Source organism: Pseudophryne corroboree, chromosome 4, assembly GCF_028390025.1.
Source record: "Pseudophryne corroboree isolate aPseCor3 chromosome 4, aPseCor3.hap2, whole genome shotgun sequence".
Lineage (NCBI taxonomy): Eukaryota > Metazoa > Chordata > Amphibia > Anura > Myobatrachidae > Pseudophryne > Pseudophryne corroboree.
This window is the reverse complement of record NC_086447.1, coordinates 50,303,390-50,329,967: the sequence shown is the minus strand read 5'-3', so window position 1 is coordinate 50,329,967 and position 26,578 is coordinate 50,303,390. Positions and strand designations below refer to the sequence as shown.

The 26,578-nt window shown below is 47.6% G+C and overlaps 1 long non-coding RNA gene across 1 annotated transcript in view; it reads right to left on the bottom strand.

Annotated features, from left to right (window-relative positions):
* LOC134908845 (uncharacterized) overlaps positions 1-25,834 on the bottom strand; it is a 51,948-nt gene extending 26,114 nt beyond the window's left edge. The window contains exons 1-2 of the long non-coding RNA XR_010175809.1: positions 25,679-25,834; positions 24,063-24,168 (exon numbers count right to left, since the gene is read on the bottom strand). This is a non-coding gene — a long non-coding RNA (uncharacterized LOC134908845). The remainder of the gene's footprint in view (positions 1-24,062; positions 24,169-25,678) is intronic.
* Positions 25,835-26,578: the final 744 nt, after the last annotated feature.

Here is a 26,578-nt window from a genome sequence, read left to right as displayed (position 1 = left end):
CTTGGAACAGACAGGGCCCCTGTTGCAACAGGTCCTGTCTTAGAGGAAGAGGCCACGGATCCTCTGTGAGCATTTCCTGCAGCTCCGGGTACCAGGTCCTTCGTGGCCAATCTGGAACAATGAGGATTGTTCTCACACCTCTTTTTCTTATTAACCTCAACACCTTGGATATGAGAGGAAGAGGAGGAAATAGATAGACCGACTGGAACACCCATGGTGTCACTAGGGCGTCTACAGCTGCTGCCTGAGGGTCTCTTGACCTGGCGCAATACCTCTGTAGCTTCTTGTTCAGGCGGGACGCCATCATGTCTATCTGTGGCAGTTCCCACCGACTCACAATCTGTGCGAAGACTTCTGGATGAAGTCCCCACTCTCCCGGATGTAGGTCGTGTCTGCTGGGGAAGTCTGCTTCCCAGTTGCCTACTCCCGGAATGAACACTGCTGACATGATTCTCCGCCCAGCGAAGAATTCTGGTGGCTTCCGCCATCGCTACTCTGCTCCTTGTGCCGCCTTGGCGGTTTACATGAGCCACTGCGGTGACCTTGTGTGACTGAATCAGAACCGGATGGTTGTGAAGCAAAGTCTCCGCTTGCCTTAGGGCGTTGTATATGGCCCTTAGTTCCAGGATGTTGATGTGAAGACAAGTCTCTTGACTTGACCAAAGACCTTGGAAACTTCTTCCCTGTGTGACTGCTCCCCAACCTCGGAGGCTTGCATCTGTGGTCACCAGGATCCAGTCCTGAATGCCGAACCTGCGACCCTCGAGAAGGTGAGCCCTCTGCAGCCACCACAGTAGTGACACCCTGGCCCTGGGGGATAGGGTGATCAACCGATGCATCTGTAGATGTGACCCGGACCACTTGTCCAGTAGGTCCCATTGGAAAGTCCTCGCACGGAACCTGCCGAAGGGAATGGCCTCGTACGATGCCACCATTTTTCCCAGGACTCGAGTGCAGTGATGCACTGACACCTGTTTTGGTTTCAACAGGTTCCTGACCAGAGTCATGAGTTCCTGGGCCTTTTCTATTGGGAGATAAACCCTCTTCTGGTCCGTGTCCAGAATCATGCCCAAAAAAGGCAGACGAGTTGTAGGAATCTACTGCGACTTTGGAATATTGAGAATCCAGCCGTGTCGCTGTAACACCTTCAGTGAAAGTGACACGCTGTTCAACAACTGCTCTCGTGATCTCGCTTTTATGAGGAGATCGTCCAAGTACGGGATAATTGTGACACCTTGCTTCCGCAGGAGCACCATCATTTCCGCCATTACCTTGGTGAAAATCCTCGGGGCCGTGGAGAGACCAAACGGCAACGTCTGAAATTGGTAATGACAATCCTGTACCGCAAATCTGAGGTAAGCCTGATGAGGCGGATAAATGGGGACATGAAGGTATGCATCCTTTATGTCCAGAGACACCATAAAATCCCCCCCTTCCAGGATTGAGATGACCGCTCTTAGCGATTCCATCTTGAACTTGAACCTTTTCAAGTATAGGTTCAGGGATTTTAAATTTAATATAGGTCTGACCGAACCGTCCGGTTTCGGGACTACAAACAGGGTCGAGTAATATCCCCTTCCTTGTTGAAGGAGGGGAACCTTGACCACCACCTGTTGGAGATACAATTTTTGTATTGCCTGCAATACTATCTCCCTCTCCTGGGGAGAAGTTGGTAGGGCCGATTTGAAAAATCGGCGAGGAGGCACGTCTTCGAATTCTAGCTTGTAACCCTGAGAAACAATTTCTATCGCCCAGGGATCCACCTGAGAGTGAACCCAGATGTGGCTGAAACCCCGAAGACGTGCCCCCACTAGGGCGGACTCCACCAGCGGAGCCCCAGCGTCATGCGGTGGATTTTGTAGAGGCCGGGGAGGACTTCTGTTCCTGGGAACTAGCTGTGTTGTGCAGCTTCTTTCCTCTGCCCCTACCTCTGGCAAGAAAGGACGCACCTCGGACTTTCTTGTTCCTTTGTGATCTGAAGGACTGCATTTGATAATGCAGTGCTCTTTTAGGCTGTGAGGGAATATAAGGCAAAAAACTTGATTTTCCAGCAGTAGCTGTGGAGACTAGGTCCGAGAGACCTTCTCCAAACAATTCCTCACCCCTGTAAGGTAAAACCTCCATACGCCTCTTTGAGTCGGCATCACCTGTCCATTGCCGTGTCCATAGGACTCTTCTGGCAGAAACCGACATAGCGTTTATTCTAGAACCCAAAAGACTAATGTCTCTTTGAGCATCTCTCATATACAGGACAGCATCTTTTATATGCCCTAGGGTCAATAAAATAGTATCCTTATCTACCTCTGATAAGGTATCCGTCCATGCTGCTACAGCACTACACACCCAGGCCGACGCAATTGCCGGTCTGAGTAAGGTACCTGAATGTGTATAAATGGACTTCAGGGTAACCTCCTGCTTGCGGTCAGCAGAATCTTTGAGGGTAGCCGTATCCTGGGACGGCAGGGCTACCTTTTTGGATAAACGTGTTAAAGCCTTGTCCACCCTAGGGGATGATTCCCAACGTAGCCTATCCGTTGGCGGGAAAGGATACGTCAGAAGAATCCTCCTGGAAATCTGCAGTCTTTTATCTGGAGATTCCCAAGCTTTTTCACATAACTCGTTCAGCTCGTGTGAGGGGGGAAAGGTTACCTCAGGTTTCTTTCCCTTATACATATGCACCCTCGTGTCAGGGACAGGGGGTTCCTCTGTGATGTGCAAAACATCTTTTATTGCCATAATCATATATCGAATAGTTTTAGCCAATTTTGGCTGTAACTTTGCATCATTATAATCGACACTGGAATCAGAATCCGTGTCAGTATCTGTGTCAACCATTTGGGATAGTGGGCGCTTTTGGGACCCCGATGGCCCCTGCGACATAGGATCAGGCATAGGCTGAGACCCTGACCGTCCCAAAGCTTCAGCTTTGTCTAATCTCTTGTGCAATGAGTTTACATTAGCATTTAAAACATTCCACATATCCATCCAGTCAGGTGTCTCGGCGCTGTCGGCGGAGACACCTCATTCATCTGCTCTTGTACCTCTCTAATATAGCCTTCTCCCTCAGACATGTCGACACACGCGTACCGACACACCCCACACACACACACCCCACACACACACACACACACACACACACACACACACACACACACACGGAATGCTCTTTCTGGAGACAGTTCCCCCACCAGGCCCTTTGGAGAGACAGAGAGAGAGTATGCCAGCACACACCCCAGCGCTATATAACCCAGGAATCACACAGTAAATTAATGTTTACCCAGTAGCGCTGTATGTAATTGCGCTGAATTATGTGCCCCCCCCCCTCTCTTTTGAACCCTCTTGTCTACCATGTAAGCAGGGGAGAGTCCAGGGGGGTGTTTCCTCTCAGCGGTGCTGTGGAGAAAAAATGGCGCTGGTGAGTGCTGAGGGAGAAGCCCCGCCCCCTCGGCGGTGGGCTTCTGTCCCGCTAAAATTGTAAACTTGGCGGGGGATCATACATATATACAGTGCCCAGCTGTATATATGTTCATTTTATGTTAAACGAGGTTTATATTGCTGCCCAGGGCGCCCCCCCAGCGCCCTGCACCCTTACAGTGACCGGAGTATGTGTGGTGTAGGGGAGCAATGGCGCACAGCTGCAGTGCTGTGCGTTACCTCTCATGAAGATCAAGGTGCCTTCTGCCGCCTCTGACGATTCTTTTCCTCAATACTCACCCGGCTTCTATCTTCCGGCTCTGCGAGGGGGACGGCGGCGCCGCTCTGGGACGGACGGCTAGGGTAAGATCCTGCGTACCGATCCCTCTGGAGCTAATGGTGTCCAGTAGCCTAAGAAGCAGGACCTAGCTTCAGAGAGTAGGGCTGCTTCTCTCCCCTCAGTCCCTCGATGCAGGGAGTCTGTTGCCAGCAGAGCTCCCTGAAAATAAAAAGACCTAACAAAATACTTTCTATCAGCAAACTCGGGAGAGCTCACTGAAAAGCACCCAGCTCCTCTGGGCACAGTATCAAACTGAGGTCTGGAGGAGGGGCATAGAGGGAGGAGCCAGTGCACACCCAGGTCTAAAGACTTTCTTAAAGTGCCCATGTCTCCTGCGGAGCCCGTCTATCCCCATGGTCCTTACGGAGTCCCCAGCATCCTCTAGGACGTAAGAGAAATCTTATTTTCTCTACGTACATAATCACTGCTGTAGGCAGAAATGCCCCAAAAACAGCAGTGACACACCTGTACCGCCACACCCCGTTATCCCAAACCGTCCATTCCTGTCAATCACTTTGTGTTTAAATTCCCATTGGGAGCTCCACCACAAAGATACCTTTCATGCGTAGTCTTCCTATTATCGCTCCGTTGTGTCGGCATTGTGTACAAACATGAATTAGGCACTTAGTCAAAGTTGCAGTGCGCCATGTCAAATATAAAGTTTCCAGAAGGCGAAAAGACTGGTACGGGGCATTTGTTTTTCTTGTTGATTACTGGGATGTTCCCACGGCATGTACAGTGATGCTGGATCTCTCTTACGCTGCAAGGCCAGGATCATGTACTGCAGCAAATGTTACAAGGCCACTCTGATGCACAGGTTAGTACATAAACCTGGTGTAGCAGAACCCGCTCTGTCACCAGGGGCCACCTGTCGTATTACTAGACGTATAACCAGCGCTTTATGCAATGATCTGTCGCTGATACACCCTGGTCCCCAGGCCCGTGCCACTCTCAGGGATGTGTCATTAGGAAGCTCTACAATCAGGATGTATGGGGGGGATATCCACAAATCCCTGGCCCTCATTTTCCCTGACCGACACCACGTCTCCCTGAAGTCTTTTTCGAAACCTTCCGGGGTTTCCGTCCAACAGGAGATCTCATTTTATACAGTCACGCTGTCCAAGCAGGAATAAAAGACGCGATTAATGCGAGAAGACTACCGCACAGGCACTCGTTAGATGGTAACGAGCCTCGCGTAAGGAGCATGACTGCCGGCTGTTTCTCCAGACGGAGCCTCTGAAGTGAAAGGAATTAGAAAGTCTGAGCAGAAACTCCTGCAGTTCTCTTGAAAGTTTCTTGTTGCTGCAGCTGCCGCACATACAGTACACTCGCTTTTCCCATCTACATCACAGACATTACTGGCAGCTGGGTGCAGAGAAAAACATTACACACAGAATAGCAGCATTGCCAGTCCGCTGATCTGCGTGCTGTGCTCGTTCAGTACTGTCTAATGCGCCATTACTATATACCGCAGTTTTACCAGCGCTTAACAGTCTACTAAGCTGTGTGCTGTGCTCATTCAGTACTGTCTAATGCGCCATTACTATATACCGCAGTTTTACCAGCGCTTAACAGTCTACTAAGCTGTGTGCTGTGCTCATTCAGTACTGTCTAATACGCCATTACTATATACCGCAGCTTTACCAGCGCTTAACAGTCTGCTAAGCTGCGTGCTGTGCTCATTCAGTACTGTCTAATACGCCATTACTATATACCGCAGCTTTACCAGCGCTTAACAGTCTGATAAGCTGCGTGCTGTGCTCGTTCAGTACTGTCTAATGCACCATTACTATATACCGCAGCTTTACCAGCGCTTAACAGTCTGCTGATCTGCGTGCTGTTCACTACTGTCTAATACAGTCTTAATACAGTCTGCTAAGCTGCGTGCTGTTCACTACTGTCTAATGCGCCATTACTATATACAGCAGCTTTACCAGCGCTTAACAGTCTGCTGATCTGCGTGCTGTTCACTACAGTCTAATACAGTCTGCTAAGCTGCGTGCTGTTCACTACTGTCTAATACGCCATTACTATATACCGCAGCTTTACCAGCGCTTAACAGTCTGATAAGCTGCGTGCTGTGCTCGTTCAGTACTGTCTAATGCGCCATTACTATATACCGCAGCTTTACCAGCGCTTAACAGTCTGCTGATCTGCGTGCTGTTCACTACTGTCTAATACAGTCTTAATACAGTCTGCTAAGCTGCGTGCTGTTCACTACTGTCTAATGCGCCATTACTATATACAGCAGCTTTACCAGCGCTTAACAGTCTGCTGATCTGCGTGCTGTTCACTACAGTCTAATACAGTCTAATACAGTCTGCTAAGCTGCGTGCTGTTCACTACTGTCTAATACGCCATTACTATATACCGCAGCTTTACCAGCGCTTAACAGTCTGATAAGCTGCGTGCTGTGCTTGTTCAGTACTGTCTAATGCGCCATTACTATATACCGCAGCTTTACCAGCGCTTAACAGTCTGCTGATCTGCGTGCTGTGCTCGTTCACTACTGTCTAATGCGCCATTACTATATACCGCAGCTTTACTAGCGCTTAACAGTCTGCTAAGCTGCGTGCTGTGCTCGTTCAGTACTGTCTAATATGCCATTACTATATATCAGCACTTTACACTCTGCTGAGCTGCGTGCTGTGCTCGTTCACTACTGTCTAATGCGCCATTACTATATACCGCAGCTTTACTAGCACTTAACAGTCTGCTAAGCTGCGTGCTGTGCTCGTTCAGTACTGTCTAATATGCCATTACTATATATCAGCACTTTACACTCTGCTGAGCTGCGTGCTGTGCTCGTTCACTACTGTCTAATGCGCCATTACTATATACCGCAGCTTTACTAGCGCTTAACAGTCTGCTAAGCTGCGTGCTGTGCTCGTTCAGTACTGTCTAATATGCCATTACTATATATCAGCACTTTACACTCTGCTGAGCTGCGTGCTGTGCTCGTTCACTACTGTCTAATGCGCCATTACTATATACCGCAGCTTTACTAGCACTTAACAGTCTGCTAAGCTGCGTGCTGTGCTCGTTCAGTACTGTCTAATATGCCATTACTATATATCAGCACTTTACACTCTGCTGAGCTGCGTGCTGTGCTCGTTCACTACTGTCTAATGCGCCATTACTATATACCGCAGCTTTACCAGCGCTTAACAGTCTGCTGATCTGCGTGCTGTGCTCGTTCACTACTGTCTAATGCGCCATTACTATATACCGCAGCTTTACTAGCGCTTAACAGTCTGCTAAGCTGCGTGCTGTGCTCGTTCAGTACTGTCTAATATGCCATTACTATATATCAGCACTTTACACTCTGCTGAGCTGCGTGCTGTGCTCGTTCACTACTGTCTAATGCGCCATTACTATATACCGCAGCTTTACTAGCACTTAACAGTCTGCTAAGCTGCGTGCTGTGCTCGTTCAGTACTGTCTAATATGCCATTACTATATATCAGCACTTTACACTCTGCTGAGCTGCGTGCTGTGCTCGTTCACTACTGTCTAATGCGCCATTACTATATACCGCAGCTTTACTAGCACTTAACAGTCTGCTAAGCTGCGTGCTGTGCTCGTTCAGTACTGTCTAATATGCCATTACTATATATCAGCACTTTACACTCTGCTGAGCTGCGTGCTGTGCTCGTTCACTACTGTCTAATGCGCCATTACTATATACCGCAGCTTTACTAGCGCTTAACAGTCTGCTAAGCTGCGTGCTGTGCTCGTTCAGTACTGTCTAATATGCCATTACTATATATCAGCACTTTACACTCTGCTGAGCTGCGTGCTGTGCTCGTTCACTACTGTCTAATGCGCCATTACTATATACCGCAGCTTTACTAGCACTTAACAGTCTGCTAAGCTGCGTGCTGTGCTCGTTCAGTACTGTCTAATATGCCATTACTATATATCAGCACTTTACACTCTGCTGAGCTGCGTGCTGTGCTCGTTCACTACTGTCTAATGCGCCATTACTATATACCGCAGCTTTACTAGCACTTAACAGTCTGCTAAGCTGCGTGCTGTGCTCGTTCAGTACTGTCTAATATGCCATTACTATATATCAGCACTTTACACTCTGCTGAGCTGCGTGCTGTGCTCGTTCACTACTGTCTAATGCGCCATTACTATATACCGCAGCTTTACCAGCGCTTAACAGTCTGCTGATCTGCGTGCTGTGCTCGTTCACTACTGTCTAATGCGCCATTACTATATACCGCAGCTTTACTAGCGCTTAACAGTCTGCTAAGCTGCGTGCTGTGCTCGTTCAGTACTGTCTAATATGCCATTACTATATATCAGCACTTTACACTCTGCTGAGCTGCGTGCTGTGCTCGTTCACTACTGTCTAATGCGCCATTACTATATACCGCAGCTTTACTAGCACTTAACAGTCTGCTAAGCTGCGTGCTGTGCTCGTTCAGTACTGTCTAATATGCCATTACTATATATCAGCACTTTACACTCTGCTGAGCTGCGTGCTGTGCTCGTTCACTACTGTCTAATGCGCCATTACTATATACCGCAGCTTTACTAGCACTTAACAGTCTGCTAAGCTGCGTGCTGTGCTCGTTCAGTACTGTCTAATATGCCATTACTATATATCAGCACTTTACACTCTGCTGAGCTGCGTGCTGTGCTCGTTCACTACTGTCTAATGCGCCATTACTATATACCGCAGCTTTACTAGCGCTTAACAGTCTGCTAAGCTGCGTGCTGTGCTCGTTCAGTACTGTCTAATATGCCATTACTATATATCAGCACTTTACACTCTGCTGAGCTGCGTGCTGTGCTCGTTCACTACTGTCTAATGCGCCATTACTATATACCGCAGCTTTACTAGCACTTAACAGTCTGCTAAGCTGCGTGCTGTGCTCGTTCAGTACTGTCTAATATGCCATTACTATATATCAGCACTTTACACTCTGCTGAGCTGCGTGCTGTGCTCGTTCACTACTGTCTAATGCGCCATTACTATATACCGCAGCTTTACTAGCGCTTAACAGTCTGCTAAGCTGCGTGCTGTGCTCGTTCAGTACTGTCTAATATGCCATTACTATATATCAGCACTTTACACTCTGCTGAGCTGCGTGCTGTGCTCGTTCACTACTGTCTAATGCGCCATTACTATATACCGCAGCTTTACTAGCACTTAACAGTCTGCTAAGCTGTGTGCTGTGCTCGTTCAGTACTGTCTAATACGCCATTACCACATTACCATATACCGCAGCTTTACCAGCGCTTAACAGTCTGCTGATCTGCGTGCTGTGCTCGTTCACTACTGTCTAATGCGCCATTACTATATACAGCAGCTTTACCAACGTTCAACAGTCTGTTAAGCTGTGTGCTGTGCTCGTTCAGTACTGTATAATACGCCATTACTATATACCAGAGCTTTACCAGCGCTTAACACTCTGCTGTGCTCATTCAGTACTGTGTAGTGCCCCATTATTACCGCAGATTTATCAGCACTTAACAGTCTGCTGAGCTGTGTGCTGTTCTCGTTTAGTACTGTCTAGTGCACCATTACTATGTACTGCAGATTTACCACTGCTTAACAGTCTGCTGTGCTGCGCTCATTCAGTTCTGTGTAGTGCCCCATTATTATGTACCGCAGCTTTATCAGCACTTAACAGTCTGCTGAGCTGTGTGCTGTGCTCGTTTAGTGCTGTCTAGTGCGCCATTACTATGTACTGCAGATTTACCACTGCTCAACAGTCTGCTGAGCTGTGTGCTGTGCTCGTTCAGTACTATCAAACGTGCCATTACTATATACTGCAGCTTTACCAGCGCTTAACAGTCTGCTAAGCTGCGTGCTGTGCTCATTCAGTACTGTCTAATATGCCATTACTATATACCAGAGCTTTACCAGCGCTTAACACTCTGCTGTGCTGCGTGCTGTGCTCATTCAGTACTGTGTAGTGCCCCATTATTATGTACCGCAGCTTTATCAGCATTTAAGTCTGCTGAGCTGTGTGCTGTGCTCGTTTAGTACTGTCTAGTGTGCCATTACTATGTACTGCAGATTTACCACTGCTTATCAGTCTGCTGAGCTGCATGCTGTGCTCGTTCAGTACTGTCTAATGCGCCATTACTATGTACCTTAGCCTAACGAGCACTTAATAGTCTGCTGAGTTGCGTGCTGTGCTCGTTCAGTGATTACTGGCTAATGCGTCATTACAATGTACTGCAGATTTACGAGTGCTGAACAGTCTGCCGAGCAGGTTGTTGTGATTGTTCAGTACTGTCTAGTGCACCATTACTATATACCGCAGCTTTGCCAGTGAGAAACAGCCTACTGAGCTGCATGCTGTGCTCGTTCAGTACTGCCTAGTGTGCCATTACTATGTACCGCAGCTTTACGAGTACTTAAGTCTGCTGTGCTCGTCTATTGTGCCATTACTATGTACTGCAGCTTTACCAGCGCTGAACAGTCTGCTGAGCTGCGTGCTGTGCTCGTTCACTATTGTCTAATGCGCCATCACTATGTACTGCAGCTTTACCAGTGAGCAATAGCCTGCTGAGATTCGTTCTGTGCTCGTTCAGTACTGTCTGCTGATCTGCGTGCTGCTTTCCAGGGAAACACTGTAACGTAGCATTTTGTATGCACATACAGCCGCACACAGAATATAGGCATGCCCCATATCACTTTAATCAGCATAAGCTGCTTGTGCGTCCTATTCGCATAGCAATGTGACTTAGATGCATTTAAACTGAAAAAATCACACATAAAGACTCGGCGCTACCGAGATATCACCACGGCATGGCGTAACTAGAAGGGCTGTTTAACAAGACTGCAGCAAGCAGGTAGGAGGACACATCTGTATGCCACAGTTTTACCAGTGTGCTGAATCTGCTGAACTGTGTGCTGTGCTCGTTTAGTACTGTCTAATGCTTCATTTATATGTCCCACAAACCCGAGGGGGATTTGTATTATTATCACTGATTTATGTCTCTGCTCCTGTTATCTTCCATATATCATCCTACAGTAGCTTTATGTGACAGTGGATATACAGAAAGTCATGCTTATTCCTGATATGCATTACCAGGGAAATTATAACTTCTCATATTCCCCTCAAGGGTATGGGCCTATTGGGGAAACTATCTATAACTATATTAATGCAAGACATCACCCTGCTGGCTCTACATCATCAGGTCCCAATACCTAGGGGTGTTGCTACAACCACTGGCTGGACCTGAGGATCACAGCAAGGACCAGGTATGGGAGAGAGCAGCCACCATCTCCACTGACGGTGACTCTGGGGGTGATTTAGACCTGATCGTAGATGTGCTAAATTTACTCTAACATGCGGGGGGACGCCCAGCACAGGGCTAGACCACCCCGCATGTCAGGCCCTGCCCCATCCCCCGCACGGGTGCGAAAGGATCGCATGGCGATGATGCTTTTGCACCCGCCGAGTAGCTGCGTGTGACGTCGCAACGGTCCGGACATGCCTCCGTTGTCCGGACCGCGCCCCACCAACGGCGTTCTAACGCCATTGGCACGCCCCGTCCTGCCCTGTGACCGTCTCTGCCTGTCATGCTGCGCGTGCGCACTCCCCCAAAGGGATTCGGACTGCGATCGCTGCTGCAGCGATCAAGTCTGAATTAGGCCCTCTGGCTGCCTCTCCTAATGTCATACAGCCATTAGTTGCTCAGTGCGAGGCGATGTACCCGTCGCATGATCAGTAGCAGGACATAAGGTGGGTGCAAATGAGGCTTTCAGTATTACTGCTCATTGTGATGGAATATTATGCTTGGTAAATAGACTTGAGTAATGGTGGGCTACATGAGGGGGCCTCATGCTGTATAATTCCGCCTGTTTTCAAAACAAACATCCAGTTACATATACAGGGCTGTCAACATGTCTGTATGCCTACTTTGAGCACTCTGGAGTGAGTTCTTAGGCTTGTGATAAAGAGAAATTTGGACAACAGGTACTTCAGAGGATGCGCTAACTATTTATTAGGAAGCAAAATATTGCTTACATTTTGTCAAAAGGTGGAGATGTGATAAAAGTCACGTTAAGAGCACTATAGTTGTTCTATGTGGCCTCCACTGTGGTCAACAAGAGTTTCCATTGGAAGAACAGATTTCTTCAACTGGTCACATAGTCAATAGTCACACTCTTCAAGTGATATGTATCACCACACTGCCATCTGGTGACAAAATAAGTACTGTAGCTATTTTTTCTTGATAAATTGCTAGGACATCCTCTCCCCCTGTAGTAGCAGCACATTCTCCCTTCCCCCATCTAGCAGCGCATTCTCCACTTCCCCCATCTACAGTAGCAGGAATCTTCCTTCCCCACCATCTAGCAGAATATTCTTCACTCTCCCCTTATAGCAGCACATTCTCCTGCCCTACTGTAGCAGCACATTCATTACCAACATATTCTTTCTGTAGCAGCACATTCTCCTCTCTCCCCCCTGAAGCAGCACATTCTCCCCTCTCCCTCTTGTAGCAACACATTCTCCCCTTTCCTCCTCTGTAGCAGAACATCCCCCCCTGTAGCAGTACATTCCTCCACCCATAGCAGCACATTCTCCCCTTTCCTCCTCTGTAGCAGCACATTATCCCCTTTCCTCCCTGTAGTAGCACACTCTCCCCTTTCCTCCCTGTAGTAGCACACTCTCCCCTTTCCTCCCTGTAGTAGCACACTCTCCCCTTTCCTCCCTGTAGTAGCACACTCTCCCCACTGTAGCAGCACATTCTCCCCTCCACCCACTGTAGCAGCACATTCTCTCCTCCACCCACTGTAGCAGCACATTCTCCCATTTCCTCCCCTGTAGCAGCACATTCTCACCTTTCCTCCCCTGTAGCAGCACATTCTCCCCTCCACCCACTGTAGCAGCACATTCTCCCCTCCACCCCCTGTAGCAGCACATTCTGCCATTTACCCCCTGTAGCAGCGCACTCTCCCCTTTAACCCCTGTAGCAGCACATTCTCCCCCCTACCCCCTGTAGCAGCACATTCTCCCCTCCACCCCCTGTAGCACCACATTCTCCCCTTTACCCCCTGTAGCAGCACATTCTCCCCCCTACCCCCTGTAGCAGCACATTCTCCCCTCCACCCCCTGTAGCACCACATTCTCCCCTTTACCCCCTGTAGCAGCACATTCTCCCCCCTACCCCTTGTAGCAGCACATTCTCCCCCCTGTAGCAGCTCATTCAAGGGTTGGCAAACTGAAACCATTGCAGCATTTACATTATATGTGGTCTGAATCCTACAGTATACAGTTACGGAATATCAGTGACTGCGTTATGATCAATCAATGGGTTTAATTTATCTTTGACGTACCATGTTCATAGCACTGTAACACTATAAAGAAAAGCAATTAGTGTGCAGCCACTAATCACATCCCATAGAACATGAGCTTGGTCTGGTAACACTGTATGTTACTTGTAAAATGTGGTCTCCAGGGACATCACCTGGAATATGCTCATTATACTGACTACCTTGTGTGCCATTTATCACTGACACCTTCTCCCTTTTTCAGTAAGAGTTTATTTCAGTCTGTGCTGCGCAGAGAACCTGTCATTCCGTAATACAGATAAATCAGGCTCCTAACAACCAAGGGGGCGATCAATACAGGCCTTATGTAAAATATAGCCTCTGTTTTGTTTGTATATCAAAGAGAATCTACGCACTAACCGAGTTACTGCCAGACCCTACCCATGATATACTGAGGCAACGCTGACTTCTGCAGAACTTATATTCAGCCTCACACTTTCTATACAGTAACATTGCAGTACAAGGATACGGGGATTGTCTTACCTGTTCTAGATGTATGGCCAACTGAACAGTTACTGTAAGTGCTCAGTATGTGGAAATATTAGGGGCACGGTCTCCTTAGGTGCTGGTAACCAGGGGTGTATCTAGGGGTCTGAGCGCCCCTGGCAAAGTAAGGGCTCCTACACACACACACATATTTGAAATGAGGGTGTATCAAAAAAAAGTTGTGGCCTTGTAAGAAAGGGGAGTGGCCACACAATAGTACTTCAAATTCAAATTATGCCACAACGTAGCATATTACACCACACAGTAGTGTCTCTTATTGACGTTATGCCACACAGTATCACATTACACCGCACAGTAGTGTCTTATTCACATTATGGGGTATATGCAATTGCGGTCGAATTCTGGCTGGAATTCGACCGTTTTTAAATTCGACACATTTCGACTGTCGAATTCCGGCCGCCGGCGACGGAATTCGACATATTCAATAAAAAAACGGATTTGACAGTCCCGCTGTCGAAAAACGGCGGAATTGACGGATAAGTGCGTCCTGGATTCGACTTTTCCGACGGTACAAAAAGGGTTAAAAAACGGGGGGGAAATGCGTGGGGTCCCCCCTCCTAAGCATAACCAGCCTCGGGCTCTTTGAGCCGGTCCTGGTTGCCAAAATACGGGGGGAAAAATGACAGGGGATCCCCTGTATTTTAACAACCAGCACCGGGCTCTGCGCCTGGTCCTGGTGCAAAAAATACGGGGGACAAAAAGCGTAGGGGTCCCCCGTATTTTTTGTACCAGCACCGGGCTCCACTAGCTGGACAGATAATGCCACAGCCGGGGGACACTTTTATACCGCTCCCTGCGGCCGTGGCATTAAATATCCAACTAGTCACCCCTAGCCCGAGGCTGTCCCCCCCCATCCAAGGGGCTGCGGATGGGGGGCTGATAGCCTTGAGTAAAATGTCAGAATATTGTTTTTTGCAGAAGAACTACAAGTCCCCGCAAGCCGGTACTTGGAGAACCACAAGTACCAGCATGCGGGGGGAAACTGGCCCGCTGGTACCTGTAGTTCTTCTGCAAAAAAAATACCCAAATAAAAACAGGACACGCACACCGTGAAAATACAACTTTATTTCACACATGCCGACACACACATACTTACCTATGTTGACACGCCGACTCTGTCCACGTCTCCTGTCGCCGACAATCCGGGGTACCTGAAAATACAATTATACTCACCTAAATCCAGTGTCCAGAGATATTTGTAATCCACGTACTTGGCAAAAAAACAAACCGCATTTACCCGATCCAGACGGACTGAAAGGGGTCCCATGTTTACACATGGGACCCCTTTCCCCGAATGCAGAGACCCCCTGTGACTGCTGTCACAGAGAGTCCCTTCAGCCAATCAGGAAGCGCCACGTCGTGGCACTCTCCTGATTGGCTGTATGCGCGTCTGAGCTGTCAGACGCGCATAACACAACTCCCTCCATTAGTTTCAATGGTGGGAACTTTGCGGTCAGCGGTGGGGTTACCCGCGGTCAGCGGCTGACTGCGGGTAACCCCACCGCTGACCGCAAAGTTCCCACCATTGAAACTAATGGAGGGAGCTGTGCGATGCGCTGTCTGACAGCTCAGACGCACAAAGCCAATCAGGAGAGTGCCACGACGTAGCGCTTCCTGATTGGCTGAAAGGACTCTGTGACAGCAGTCACAGGGGGTCTCTGCATTCGGGGAAAGGGGTCCCATGTGTGAACATGGGACCCCTTTCAGTCCGGCTGGATTGGGTGTTCGTGTTTTTTTTTGTGCCAAGTACGTGGATTACAATAACCGGACACTGGATCAGGTGAGTATAAATTTTATTTGCAGGTACCCCGGACGTCTGCATTGGAGACGTGGACACAGTCGGCGTGTCAACATAGGTAAGTATGTATGTGTCAGTATGTATGTAATAAAGCTTTACTTTCAAGGTGTCTGTGTCCTGTTGTTATTTGGGTATTTTTTTTGCAGAAGAACTACAGGTACCAGCGGGCCCGTTTCCCCCCCGCATGCTGGTACTTGTGGTTCTCCAAGTACCAGCTTGCGGGGAGGCTTGCTGGGACTTGTAGTTCTTCTGTAAAAAACAATATTCTTTGTTTTTACTCAAGGCTATGAGCCCCCCATCCGCAGCCCATGGATGGGGGGGACAGCCTCGGGTGACTAGTTGGATATTTAATGCCACGGCCGCAGGGAGCAGTATAAAAGTGTCCCCAGGCTGTGGCATTATCTGTCCAGCTAGTGGAGCCCGGTGCTGGTACAAAAAATACGGGGGACCCCTATGCTTTTTGTCCCCCGTATTTTTTGCACCAGGACCAGGCGCAGAGCCCGGTGCTGGTTGTTAAAATACGGGGGATCCCCTGTAATTCCCCCCCCGTATTTTGGCAACCAGGACCGGCTCGAAGAGCCCGAGGCTGGTTATGCTTAGGAGGGGGGACCCCACGCAATTTTTTTTCTGATTTTTAACCCATTGCATGAAAAAAAAAGTTAAAAAAATATATAAATAATACTTGTGGCTCCTAAAAAGACAAACCATGTACCTAATCCCTTCTAATATAAATAGATATGTTATTAGCAATAAAAAAAAACACACAAAAATGGACGAATTTACTGTCGAAAAGCACTATTGTCGAATTGTCAAACTTCAATTGAATATACTTTTGTCGAATTGCCGCATTTTTAACGCTGCAGACATGTCGAATTTGAGAAATGTCAAATTGGAAAAAGTCGAATTTCAAACGTCCGTTTTTTTGTCGAAAAGTCCTGTATTGCATTGTCGAATCCAATTCGACATGTTTTTTGTGTCGAAATCAGCCCGTTTTTCGACTTTTCCGGCAATTCGCCGGCAATTGCATATACCCCTATGCCACACAGTATCACATTACACTGCACAGTAGTGTCTCTTATTCACGTTATGCCACACAGTATCACATTACACCGCAAAGTAGTGTCTCTTATTCATGTTATGCCACACAGTATCACATTACACTGCACAGTAGTGTCTCTTATTCACGTTATGCCACATAGTATCAAATTACACTGCACAGTAGTGTCTCTTATTCACGTTATGCCACACAGTATCAAATTACACTGCACAGTAGTGTCTCTTATTCACGTTATGTTACACAGTATCACATTACACCGCACAGTAGTGTCTCTTATTCACATTATGCCACACAGTATCACATTACACTGCACAGTAGTGTCTCTTATTCACGTTATGCCACATAGTATCAAATTACACTGCACAGTAGTGTCTCTTATTCACGTTATGCCACACAGTATCACATTACACCGCACAGTAGTGTCTCTTATTCACATTATGCCACACAGTATCACATTGCACCGCACAGTAGTGTCTCTTATTCACGTTATGCCACACAGTATTACATTACACCGCACAGTAGTGTCTGTTATTCACGTTATGCCACACAGTATCACATTACACCGCACAGTAGTGTCTCTTATTCACGTTATGCCACACAGTATCACATTACACTGCACAGTAGTGTCTCTTATTCACGTTATGCCACACAGTATCGCATTACACTGCACAGTAGTGTCTCTTATTCACGTTATGCTACACAGTATCACATTACACCGCACAGTAGTGTCTGTTATTCACGTTATGCCACACAGTATCACATTACACCGCACAGTAGTGTCTCTTATTCACGTTATGCCACACAGTATCACATTGCACCGCACAGTAGTGTCTCTTATTCACGTTATGCCACACAGTATTACATTACACCGCACAGTAGTGTCTCTTATTCACGTTATGCCACACAGTATCACATTGCACCGCACAGTAGTGTCTCTTATTCACGTTATGCCACACAGTATTACATTACACCGCACAGTAGTGTCTGTTATTCACGTTATGCCACACAGTATCACATTACACCGCACAGTAGTGTCTCTTATTCACGTTATGCCACACAGTATCACATTACACTGCACAGTAGTGTCTCTTATTCACGTTATGCCACACAGTATTACATTACACCGCACAGTAGTGTCTCTTATTCACGTTATGCCACACAGTATCGCATTACACCGCACAGTAGTGTCTCTTATTCACGTTATGCCACACAGTATCACATTACACCGCACAGTAGTGTCTCTTATTCACGTTATGCCACACAGTATCACATTACACCGCACAGTAGTGTCTCTTATTCACGTTATGCCACACAGTATCACATTACACCGCACAGTAGTGTCTCTTATTCACGTTATGCCACACAGTATCACATTACACCGCACAGTAGTGTCTCCTATTCACGTTATGCCACACAGTATCAAATTACACCGCACAGTAGTGTCTCTTATTAACGTTATTCCACAGTATCACATTACACCGCACAGTAGTGTCTCTTATTCACGTTATGCCACACAGTATCACATTACACTGCACAGTAGTGTCTCCTATTCACGTTATGCCACACAGTATCAAATTACACCGCACAGTAGTGTCTCTTATTAACGTTATTCCACAGTATCACATTACACCGCACAGTAGTGTCTCTTATTCACGTTATGCCACACAGTATCACATTACACTGCACAGTAGTGTCTCTTATTCACGTTATGCCACACAGTATTACATTACACCGCACAGTAGTGTCTCTTATTCACGTTATGCCACACAGTATCGCATTACACCGCACAGTAGTGTCTCTTATTCACGTTATGCCACACAGTATCACATTACACCGCACAGTAGTGTCTCTTATTCACGTTATGCCACACAGTATCACATTACACCGCACAGTAGTGTCTCTTATTCACGTTATGCCACACAGTATCACATTACACCGCACAGTAGTGTCTCTTATTCACGTTATGCCACACAGTATCACATTACACCGCACAGTAGTGTCTCCTATTCACGTTATGCCACACAGTATCAAATTACACTGCACAGTAGTGTCTCTTATTAACGTTATTCCACAGTATCACATTACACCGCACAGTAGTGTCTCTTATTCACGTTATGCCACACAGTATCACATTACACTGCACAGTAGTGTCTCTTATTCACGTTATGCCACACAGTATCACATTACACCGCACAGTAGTGTCTCTTATTCACGTTATGCCACACAGTATCACATTACACTGCACAGTAGTGTCTCTTATTCACGTTATGCCACACAGTATCACATTACACCACACAGTAGTGTCTCTTATTCACGTTATGCCACACAGTATCACATTACACTGCACAGTAGTGTCTCTTATTCACGTTATGCCACACAGTATCACATTACACCGCACAGTAGTGTCTCTTATTCACGTTATGCCACACAGTATCACATTACACCGCACAGTAGTGTCTCTTATTCACGTTATGCCACACAGTATCACATTACACTGCACAGTAGTGTCTCTTATTCACGTTATGCCACACAGTATCACATTACACCGCACAGTAGTGTCTCTTATTCATGTTATGCCACACAGTATCACATTACACCACACAGTAGTGTCTCTTATTCACGTTATGCCACACAGTATCACATTACACCGCACAGTAGTGTCTCTTATTCACGTTATGCCACACAGTATCACATTACACCGCACAGTAGTGTCTCTTATTCACGTTATGCCACACAGTATCACATTACACCGCACAGTAGTGTCTCTTATTCACGTTATGCCACACAGTATCACATTACACCGCACAGTAGTGTCTCCTATTCACGTTATGCCACACAGTATCAAATTACACTGCACAGTAGTGTCTCTTATTAACGTTATTCCACAGTATCACATTACACCGCACAGTAGTGTCTCTTATTCACGTTATGCCACACAGTATCACATTACACTGCACAGTAGTGTCTCTTATTCACGTTATGCCACACAGTATCACATTACACCGCACAGTAGTGTCTCTTATTCACGTTATGCCACACAGTATCACATTACACTGCACAGTAGTGTCTCTTATTCACGTTATGCCACACAGTATCACATTACACCGCACAGTAGTGTCTCTTATTCACGTTATGCCACACAGTATCACATTACACTGCACAGTAGTGTCTCTTATTCACGTTATGCCACACAGTATCACATTACACCGCACAGTAGTGTCTCTTATTCACGTTATGCCACACAGTATCACATTACACTGCACAGTAGTGTCTCTTATTCACGTTATGCCACACAGTATCACATTACACCGCACAGTAGTGTCTCTTATTCATGTTATGCCACACAGTATCACATTACACCGCACAGTAGTGTCTCCTATTCACGTTATGCCACACAGCAGTACCCCTATAGGAAACACTGTCTATAGAAGACATATAGGAATGCAAATAGAAAATAGAACTGTGGACCAGTTATAGAATATAACTATAGAATATATTCCTATTTTTATACGTGTACTGTGGTAAAACCGCATTCAGGGATGTGACTGCAATATCTCTGTTCTCAGCGCTCCGTCGATTGGATCACATTGACTGTGAACACCTTGCCGGATTACCAGGCAGAGGCATTCGAGGGGAGTGCGTGGGGAAAACGGGGGCGGGCTGTCTGCATTTTCGGGGCGGCTGAGTGACATCACACGCAGTCACCCCTATGTGAAAAATGGCAGCGGACCACCTGCATACTCAGTCTAACTGCAGCTGCAGCGGGTCTTCTACAGTTGCTGCGACCACAATTAAATTGCGGTCGCAGTCGCTGAGCAGGCCATTCAGCATGCTGGACGGCCTCGCCCTGCGATGGATGAGCATCCCCCAGCATGCAATAGAAAGGACTGCAGATTCTGCTTTTTAGTACATCTGATCCCGCCCATAGGCACACACATATACACTTACATACATGTGATATACAGTACAGTCACACATGCAGTATATATAAATAGTTACACACATGCACACATATATACAGTCACATACATACATAGTTACACACTTATTCACATACATAATCACACACTAATACACACAAACATACATACACATATAGTAGACAGACTATATAGTGTTTACCCCCTCACTGCACAGACAGGGTACACTCATTGCATGTACTTCAGTAGCTCCTTGTCCTCTGCCCCTCTCCTCCATGCTGCTGGGTTGCCTGGCACTGACTGAGTGCCGTGTAGCTCCGCCCCTTGCTTCCACTCCCCGAAGGTCAATGCCGTGCAGTGCAGTCTTGTGCCACCGCTCCCCTCACTTAGGGGGACATTTACTAAGCAGTGATAAGAATGGAGAAGTGAGCCAGTGGAGAAGTTGCCCCATCAACCAATCAGCAGCTCTGTATAATGTTATAGTATGCAAATTATAGGTGTTACTTCAGTGCTGATTGGTTGCCATGGGCAACTTCTCCACTGGCTCACTTCTCCACTCTTATCACTGCTTAGTAAATGTCCCCCTAAATCCGGATTGTACCTTGTGACTCTGTTACTGCCGGCGCCGGTGTCCAGCGGCACTACACTAGTGATCAATCAGACTCAAAATAAACTACAGCTCCCGTAGCTCCCGGCAACAAGGGATGCTCGGAGCTGTAGTTTATGTTGTCTGATTACAAGTGAGGTGTGGTGCGCTGCCACCTGCACTAACAGACAGTCACCAAGTCTGACAGTACTACTGGATTCTACCCCCTGGCCGAGGATGACACTACCAGACGGCGCCCCCTCCTTGCCTGGCACCCCTGGAGAGTGCCATCCTGGCCAATGGGTAGATACGCCCCAGCTGGTAACAAAGACCATGAAATACTCCTGCACATTGAAATGCGCTGCCTGCGCACATACAGTAACACTGCGTGGCAGCAGAACTCGTAGTTTCTAAGTGGCCTTTTCCTTTAATCAACTTTACATTGCTTTTTTCCCTTCAGTTATAGCAAGAAGCGTCTCTCACCCGTCTCACTGTATTGTACTCATTGCATTTATCACCTACACCAGGGGCAGGCAACCTGTGGCACTCCAGCTGTATGGAACTACACATGCCAGCATGCCCTGCCACAGTCTTGCTGTTTGGGCGTGCTAAAAGCATGGCAGCTCTTGCTGGGATGTGTAGTTCCTCAGCAGCTGGAGTATAAGACCGGGCTCAGCAGGGACATCCCCAATGCTCTTGAGTGGGCTCCCCCCATTCTCATACACACCCGTACTACGGGCCTAATTCAGACCTGGTTGCGCGCAGGCTGTTTTTTGCACTGCTGCGACCAGGTAGTCGCCGTCTACAGGAGAGGGGGGATAGAGCCATGCAGGGGAGCGATCGGCTGAGCAGAGAGCTGCACAAGCAATAAGTATGTGCAGTCTCTGCACAGCTCCAGACTTACTCACCTGCTGCGATCATCCTTCCTGGAGCTGACGTCAGGATCTCTCCCAGGAAACGGCCAGACACGCCTGCATTTTCTTTGACACTCCCAGAAAACGGTGAGTTGACACCCCCGGCCGGCCTCTTCCTGTCAATCTTCTTGTGTTCGCCGCTGCAAACGCTTTCTTCGTTCTTCTCGTCGATGCTCACCGGGCAACGATGCGCCTGGGCATTGCGGCCCGCACGCATGCGCTGTTCAGACCCGATCACACGGCTGCAAAAAACTGTAGCGTGCGATCGGGTCTGAATGACCCCCTATGATCTTATCAAAATAATGTTATCCCAATTTTCCTTCTGCCACTGGTTACCTGCAATTGTTTTTTCCCCCGTTGTGTTTTCTTTTCTCTCTCTTCCACCCCACTGTGTGCTTTTCCTGTAATGTTTACCTCCACTGATTGCACACCCTGCCATTGCGCCCTACATACGGGGTACATCATACTACTACACAAGTGTCAGTTTTCCCATATATGCACTGGGCCCTTGTATGGCTCACCTCCCACAGCGTAACCTTCGAAGTGCGCCCAACATGGCTGCCTCATCTGGTACACTTGTGGATGGAATGAAAAATACATGGACCTGGTGGTTTTGATGGAACCCTACTCTGAACTGTAGGACTCTGAAATCACCCCCATTTTGTGTCATCTCTTCTAGGGGTAGACTATTCCACCCTGGGTAATCCCAAGATGGCTGCCGTACCTGGTACCTTGTGAGGGTGGAATACACAACCCTTGGAAGTTATTACCCAAAATGCCTGCACCAATCCTGCATTATGCTTTCTGTGTGCTTACGGTTTTCTTTTATGTGTGTGTGACTTGTCTATTACTGTATTACTTAGATCCTCTGTATTATGTGCATTGTTTTTGATGCCTGTAAAGCGCCTTGAGTCCTGTTGGAGAAAGAGCGCTATATAAATAAAATTATTATTATTAATATCACCCTGCTGGCTGTAACTCATCAGGTCCCAGCAGGGACGGATCTAGACTTTTCTTTAGGGGGGGCGGTTTACTGTTTAATCTTGACTCCTCCCTCTACAGTCCCAACTCCTCCCATCTGCAATCCTAACTCCTCCTCTCTCAATTCTGACTGAACTTTTTGAGTGAGACTGAGATAGAGCTTTGTGATTGTTCTATGTACATGTGACTGTGCTATGGGGTAATTGTATTTATTAGCCCTAGTACCCACACACCAGCAAGTGAGGGGCAAATGCTCTGTAACCCTTGCTCTCCTGGCTCCTCTGTGCTGCTGTGGTATAAGCTGCAGCACATCGTTCTGCCTCAGGCTCTCCCAAGAGAGCTCTCTTCTGCTCAAAAGTGGGCGTGGCTATGACTGTGTTAGGGGGGGGGGCGGTCGCCCCCTTCGCCCCCCCCCCTAGATCCGGCCCTGGGTCCCAGTTTGCCGGAGGTGCGAGATTCTGTGCGGACATTTTTGTAAGCGCCAATCATTTACAAAACATGGTTTTGCAAAAAAACATCTGAATTCGGGCGGCAAACTGCACCTCCAAGCAAACTCAGATCCCATTACATCCAGCCTAATGTATAGGATTCGCTAACATGCCAGAAAAGCACAGAGATAAGACGTTGCTGGAGACTGGAAATACATGTTCAGAGCCGACATCCTCTCCGAATCCAGCCCGGAATTCTGTGTCACTATTTCAGCAGTGATAAATACACATGAAGGAAGCGATTCCTGCTCTTCAAAGCCTCTCTGCTAAACAATGATTGACAAGATCGCCAGCTTTCCTCCAACAGCCGCTTTCAATTATTTAATGCAGAGCAAATGTATTCTGTCTGTGAAGTCAGGAGCTGCGGCGCCTCAAACCAGCTGCCGTGCAACTGTGAGAACACTGTGGCCGAGCCGCCAAGTGGACTGTAACCCGGAAGGCGCAGTGATGAGGACACAGTACTCGCGCCGTTACTTGCGCCCATTCCCAGGTCTCCAGTCTGCTGCCCGTGTTATCTGAACGCCATAAGCACTGATTACAAGAAGCACGGCAGCCTATGTGCCCTGTGAGGGGGTGTGATACTAAATGCTGGTGATCGGCATGCTGACGGCCGTATGACCGACTGTGGCATCCTGACTTTTACAATGCTAACATTACCCCTCCCAAGCCCCCTACCCTGACCTGACTGGGGTGGTGGCTTGGGAGGGGTAATGTTAGCATTGGTGGCTAGACCCTCAATCCAATACTTACTATCTGGATGCCATCGGTCGAGATTCTGGTGCCAAGATTCTGCGTGGTGTCGGGATTCCGAGGTTGGGCACCTGACCACATCCCCTGTGAGGAAAGGGAATCACCGCTGTGCAAAACAAATGAGCAAGTTACAAAATAAGTGATGATAACATAAAAATCACCACTTTCAGAGATATTAGAAAAAAAAAAGATATTTCTGCAGGGCTGACGCTACCACATCTCATGACCCCAGCAAAGTGAGTCAGCAATGCTAACCAGCCTGCTACAGTGCCCCCATCATTGAAATGCCTCATTATGAAGACAAATCACCATTTTTCATGACTAAATTAAACTGGCATAGTCTTATGTTCTTTTATTATATACAGGGGCGCCACAATGTTTTTAGGTGGGTGGGTGGGAGATATAATTTCATATTGGTGCCCTCAGGGGGGGGGGGGGGGGGACGAAGGTGGAGCTGAGGGGAGGAACATATGAAGTGGGAGGTGAGAAAGTGGGGGGGGGGGCATATGAAGTGGGAGGTGAGAAAGTGGGGGGACATATGAAGTGGGAGGTGAGAAAGTGGGGGGACATATGAAGTGGGAGGTGAGAAAGTGGGGGGACATATGAAGTGGGAGGTGAGAAAGCGGGGGGACATATAAAGTGGGAGGTGAGAATGTGGGGGGACATATGACGTGGGAGGTGAGAAAGTGGGGGGACATATGAAGTGGGAGGTGAGAAAGTGGGGGGTGAGAAAGTGGGGGGACATATAAAGTGGGAGGTGAGAAAGTGGGGGGACATATGAAGTGGGAGGTGAGAAAGTGGGGGGGGACATATGAAGTCCCCCCCACATATGAAGTGGGGGGACATATGAAGTGGGAGGTGAGAAAGTGGGGGGACATATGAAGTGGGAGGTGAGAAAGTGGGGGGACATATGAAGTGGGGGGTGAGAAAGTGGGGGGACATATGAAGTGGGAGGTGAGAAAGCGGGGGGACCAGTCCACAGTAACCACCCACATACTGTAGGGGCTGGAGCTGGGTGCAGGGGGCCCTGGAGGCAGGCAGAGAGGGTCTGTGGGGAGGGAGGAGGTGGAGCAGGCGGAAAGGGGATTATCTCCATCCTAACACTGCCCGGGGTAAGCCTAGATGCCTGCCCAGTGACCAGGTACATTGTCACCTCTCAAATATTTTTTTTTGGGGGGGAGAGCTGCCCCCTGACCCCCCCCCCCCATGATTATATACACAGAAACATATTATATTTGTCTCTGAAAAGAAAATTATGACAACAAGAAGCAGAATACAGTCTGCAAAATCTCTTGCAGAAATACTTGAACCTCAGATTGATTCTTGTACCTCTGTCTGGTATCCGGTCAGATGTCTACATGTTTTTAATGTGGACATAGATCTTAGGCTGACATTCACTAACGTTACTGTCAAAATGTCGACATGTTCATAATGTCGACATTTAAAATGTTGACCCTAGAATGTCAACCATACTTTTTAGTATTATTTTTCGGTTTACGGTTAGGCTAAAATATGCAGAAAAAGGTATGTCGACAGCCTGGAGTCTACATGTTAAATGTCGACGTTATGACAAAGTCAGCATTTCTCTCAACACTCTGAACGTGGACTTTTCATACCACACGCCCTCTGGCTCTGTAGCAGATTCTCCAGCCGCTGTTCCTCCTCTGTGCATCTGTGAAAGCGGTGGAACGTCATCCATAGCCCAGGACCGTTGTAGTTTATCACCCACAGGCTGCGATGCTGTAAAACTGATTTCCCTGCAGCCCGATACAATGATCCTGCCGTATGGCCCCTTTCCTCTAATACCCACAACCTGTGACCAGATAATTACAGCGGCTCTAAGTGCCAGAGTTAATAAAAATGTTAATTTTTTACTCAATTCCCAGAACTGTTTTCCAAGTGCAATGTGTTCTGGCTGGCAGTGGGGGAGGCGCGAGGCTGGATTCTGTATCAGTTCTGATAAAGTGCCAACAATAGCTGGAAACGTCTGAATATTAAGGTCTCATGAAAATCCTCAGGAACATTTGGAGAGTTGCAATGAAAAGTTTGGGGCAAGCTGTAGGTTTAAATAACAACGCGCCATAGCCGTCACTGCTGGACGCCACCGCGGCGGCTAGTTCTAGATGGCTTGGGGATACATCTTGCACATACAGTAAGTGTAATCTGACATTCCGCGGTTCTTTCTGGCCATGTTTTAGGTCTCATAGAATTGTGAATACAGATGGAGCCAGGCTCATCTAGGCTTCTCTGCTGCACCCAGGTGCACCAAGGCTTATTAGCATAAGCCCTTCATCTATTGGTCTCAGCTGCAATACAATACAGAGAGAACAATACAGCAGGGGATTACGTCCGACTGCCCAGTCTCAGTTAAATCCTATTAAATGGATAGATGAGCAGGGCTCCATCTGTATATACAACATTACTTTGCGTGAGCGTGTACACTGCACTCTCTCCTATGAGACGGGTGTAACTTAAGCAACTTGAATCCTTTTGGAGAAAAGCGCTATATAAATAAA